We start from the raw sequence: 5,000 nt of genomic DNA, 5'->3' as shown, positions 1-5,000 counted from the left end.
CTTTTCTTTCATTTCTTCTTCTTCTTCTTATATTATATTCATCTTCTTTCTTTCTTCTTCCTCTTCTCCTTCTTCTTCTTTTATTTCTTCTTCATCTTTCTTTCATTTTTTCTTCCTTTTCTTCTTCTTTAATTTCGTCTTCTCTTATTTTTGATTTCTTCATTTCTTCTTTTATTTCTCTTCATCTTCTTCTTTTATTACTTCATCTTATTCTTTTATTTCGTCTTCGGCTTATTCTTTTATTTACCTTCTTCTCTCTTCTTCTTCCTCCTTCCTTCTATTTCAACTTCATCTTCTTTCTGTTATTTCTTCTTCATCTTCCTCGTCTTTTGCCTATTACTACTACTGCTACTGTCTTCATCTTCTGCTTCTTCCTCTTCTTCTTCTTCGTCCTTCTGTTCTCCCGTTTCCGTTGTTTCCATCTTCGTCCTCGTTTCATTTCTTATTCTTATTCATTTCCATCGTCCTCCTCCTTCTTTTTTCCTGTTCCTCATCCTCACCCATCGTCCTCCTCTCCCACCCCCTCCGCCTCTCAATTCCCTCCGCCTCCCTCCTCCTTTTCATCTTCCTATCCTCATCATCCTCACCCTCCTTCTCCTCCTTCTCCTCCGTCTCCCCTCCTCCTCCTCCTCCTCCGGCTCCTCCTTCTCAGAATCCTTCACCTCCTCTTCCTCCTCTCCTTCCTTCTCCTTCTCTTTTTCCTCTTCCCCCTGCAAATTTCTCTTCGAAAATTGAGCCAATACGCTCAAATACCCTGTAACGAAGGCAAACACAGCGATATATCGGACTTCTGCGTTTACGCTTTCCACCAGCATATATGACAACGATTTTTTCGTGTTCTTTTCCTCCCCCTTTCCCGCGAGAAACCCAGAAATTACCGTGCAAACAAGGTGTAGAGAGCTTGATAAACAAAGCTTCACCTCTGCTCTCTCTGCCCTCCTTCCTCTCCCCTATTTCCTCTGGCACCTGTCCCCTCTTCTCAGTTCTCTTTGCCTTCCCTTCTCTCATCTTCTCTATCCTCTTTTTTTTTCACTTTATCTTCCTTTTCCTCTCCCTTCCCTCTTGCCCTTTTCCCCCTTCTTATTACCTTCCTCCCTCCCCATCTCCCTTTATCTCGCTACTTCTTCCCTTCTTTCTCTCCGCTCCCTCATCACCCTCACCGCCCTCTCCCCTCTCCGTCCTCCCCCTCACCTCTCTCCATCCTCTCCCTTACCCCTCCTCCCACCTAACCCTTTCTCCCCTCTCCGTCCTCACCCTTCTTCCCCCCTCCCCCTCCCCTCTCCTGACCCGAAGCCCCGAGTCATTTGCACGTCAAACACAGGCGGTGGCGTCGGGCAGAGATATGAGCCGAGTTTACCATAAGTATCCTCCCGACGGGCGCTGTATTCACGAGGCCCCGGTGCAGGAGGTGCAGGTTTTCGTCTGGGGGAACGGCTCGTGCAAGGGGGAGGGACGACGAATGAGAGAATGAAAGAGAAGGGGGAAGGAACAAGGGGAGGGGCGGGGAATGAAGAAATGAAAGGGAAAGGGGGGGGAAGGAACAAGGAGGAGGGGCGGGGAATGAGGGAGGGGATGGGGAATGAAAGGCAGACGGGGGGGGGGAGAACATGGGGAGAGGCGGATGAGGGGAATGAAGGGGAGAGGGACGGATGAGAAGGAAGGGCGGTGAATAAGGGTGAAGGGGGGGGGGGAGGAGAACAAAGGGGAGGGGCGGATAAGGGGAGGGTTTCAATTCATGTGATTTTCTCAGTGCAGCACATAGTTCTTCAATATCTATTGCTTCTCATCCCTGTTCTTTAATTTCATTCATTCTTTCTTTCTCACGTTCTATCCATTCGGTTTCTCTATTCGATTCTTTCTCCTTTCCCCAAACTCTATTCCAGAAGTCTACAATCTATTTTTTTCTGGGGTTCCTTAACACCAATTTTGCCCTTCCCTATTTCTCTGTAGAATTTCTTTGCATCCGTCTTAAAGATCTTGTTCTGTCGTAGAAACTACTTCGCTTCTCATATCTTCTTATTTTTTTTAGGATATGGGGATTGTATTTTCTGTTTTAATGACTCATTAACCAGAGGGTGTGAATTAGGGGCAGTAATTTTATTTTATTTTTTTTTCTTTCTGGCTTTTTTGGATTTAACTATTGATCCTTTGGATATCTCATCGAGAATCGATACTTCTGCCCGTAACACATTAGATTTCTTTTGTATCTTAACCTTCCATTTTGGGGCAATGTTGACATGCCTGTTTTCCTTCTTTTTGATTTTAGCACATAATTATAGTTATAGCTTTTCCTGCAGTAAATGTGATTGCTGGTGGATGTCAAGTCATTTTGGTTGACTTTCAAACTTTCTTTATAGAGCTTGATTTTGAAGTTAAGCTTCGTGTTATTTGCAAGTTTCGAGAGTGGCTCCCTCTCTGCTATATCTTGCTGCTCAGTTCATATAAGATTTCTTGGCGTGCCTCTTCCTTTCTCTCCCTATTATGTTAAAAAAAGTGTGTGTGTGTGTGTGTGTGTGTGTGTATGTGTATATATATATATATACATATATATATATATATAAAAAATTATATATAGTATATATATATATATATACATATACGTGTATATGTATATATATATATATATATATATATATATATATATATATAATATATATATCATTGTTTTTATTCGGGTGACCCTTAGCTTCTGTTTCATCATCATTCACAGGAGGAATTCTATTCTCAGCTCCTTCGTGATGTCCAGGTACGCCAGGTTGGTCTTGTGAGTTTTGTCATCGCATTTGATCAAGCTTAGCATCTGTCAGTCTTTTATCTTTTAATATGTCTCTGCGTACATTTCCTAGTTTATTTGCGTTTATATCGAAGCGTAATTCATTCCCAACTAAGGCTCTTCATTCAATACAATATTGTCCCGTAATGTTTCTCACAGGTTTTGAATTAGCGGTAAAGAAGGCTCTCAAAACATTTTTTATAATCCTCTTTAGTCCATTTAGTTTTTGCTTTTGGAGATAGATTCGGGGGTGTTACTACAGGTCCAGGGTCAGGGATGCCCTGGTTCTGGCTACCTTATAGAACTTTACTTCCAGAGTTTGTTCCAGGTGAAGATTTTTCGTCCCCAGGCTGGTTCCGCCCTGAGAAACGCGGCCCTCGGTTACCCGCGCGACGACCGATGCTGTGTCAGTAATATCTGGTTTTTATTATGGAAAAAAAGGTGTGCATTTTATCCTTACTGTCAAGTGGGCTTACTGTTCAAAGATTTCCTTCCTCTTAGATTGCCTTCTCTTGAGTTGCCAATTAAGGCTAATGAGCTCCACCTTCCCGAGGCTACCGGGTACCTATACCTTGCCCAAGAGTGACCTGTAGTTTAATGTTATATCCAGGACATATATTATTGTTATCATTTACCTTATTGCTATTGTTATCATTATTACTATCATTATTATTATCATCATTTTCATTATAATTATCACAAATATTTTTTCTATTATCACTATTATTACTAGTTGTAGTAGTAGTAGTAGTAGTAGTAGTAGTAGTATATATTAAAATTATTGTTACTAATGAAATGATTGATGTTATTATTATCATTATTATCATTATCATTATCTTTATTACTATTATTACCATTACTGTCATTATCATTATCATCACTATTACCATTATCATTGATGATATTGCTAAAATCATTATCATCATTATTATTATTGTTGTTACTGTTGTTACTATTATTGTAATTATTGTTATTAGTATTAGTATTATCATCATTATTATTCTCTTTCTCATCTTCCTTACTATTACTATCATCAACACCATCATTATTATCAGTTTTTATTACTATCACTATGATCATTATTTTCATCACTAATATTCTTCACTATCATCACGTTCACTATCATCATCAAATTGAAGCAATGATGATGATGTAAATGGTAAAACACAAACAAATAAAGCAAGAAAACAACAAAAAAAAAAAATACGCTAAAACGTTACTTCCTTTGTTTGCAAAAAAAAAAATAAATAAATAAGAGCAATGATTATATAAATGGTAAAACAGCAGATCGTGGGATACGAGCCTAGATATACTATTACGGCTTCGTTATGAATTACCCGAGACTTGATAATAAATTAATTCGTATAATATAGCGAGGATTGAATTAATACGTCGCTAGCGAAATATAGCGGTAATCAAATGAATGAACGAGTAATCAAACAGAATGTCGAATGAAATGGTTCAACAATAAATTTCATTAAAGCAACGCTGAATTATTAATGCAAGCCTAGATGAAAACATTGGATAGCATGAAATGAAACTTTCAATTTTTTTTTTTCTCTCTCTCTCTTTTAGCTCTATCTCAAAGTAGGTGAACTCTTACCTTGATGAATTTAGGCTTTGGAACTCATGAATATTAGATAATCAGGAAAAAAAAATATATTGTTGCCCTTTCTGTGAGGCTGTGTCTACAAAGTGCATTAATTTTGATTCGGGATATCGTACCTTTTCTGTTTAGGTTATAAACAATTGGTTAATCAGGCACGCTAATTACAAATTGATTAATGTGTACCAAAAATACGTTATAAAATATTGTGCTAGTATAGATTTCTTTTTATAATACGTGAAATATGATATGCAGGGCAAAAATCTTTTTTTTTTTTTTAAATATAGAACTTTAATTTTACATTAAGTATCATTCATATATGTGCGTGTGTGTGTGTGTGTGTGTGTGTGTGTGTGTGTGTGTGTGTGTGTCTGTGTGTGTGTGTGTGTGTGTGTGTGTTGTTGTGTGTGTGTGTGTGTGTGTGTGTGTGTGTGTGTGTGTGTGTCTGTGTCTGTGTCTGTGTCTGTGTAGATAGATAGATAGATAGATGTAGATGTAGATGTAGATGTAGATGTAGATGTAGATGTAGATGTAGATGTAGATACAAACAAGAACACATGCAAAGCCAAAAACAGTCACATACTACGTACATAAAATGCAATTCCATGCTTACAACAAACA

This window comes from Penaeus monodon, chromosome 1 (assembly GCF_015228065.2).
Source record: "Penaeus monodon isolate SGIC_2016 chromosome 1, NSTDA_Pmon_1, whole genome shotgun sequence".
NCBI lineage: Eukaryota > Metazoa > Arthropoda > Malacostraca > Decapoda > Penaeidae > Penaeus > Penaeus monodon.
This window is presented reverse-complemented; position numbering follows the sequence as displayed.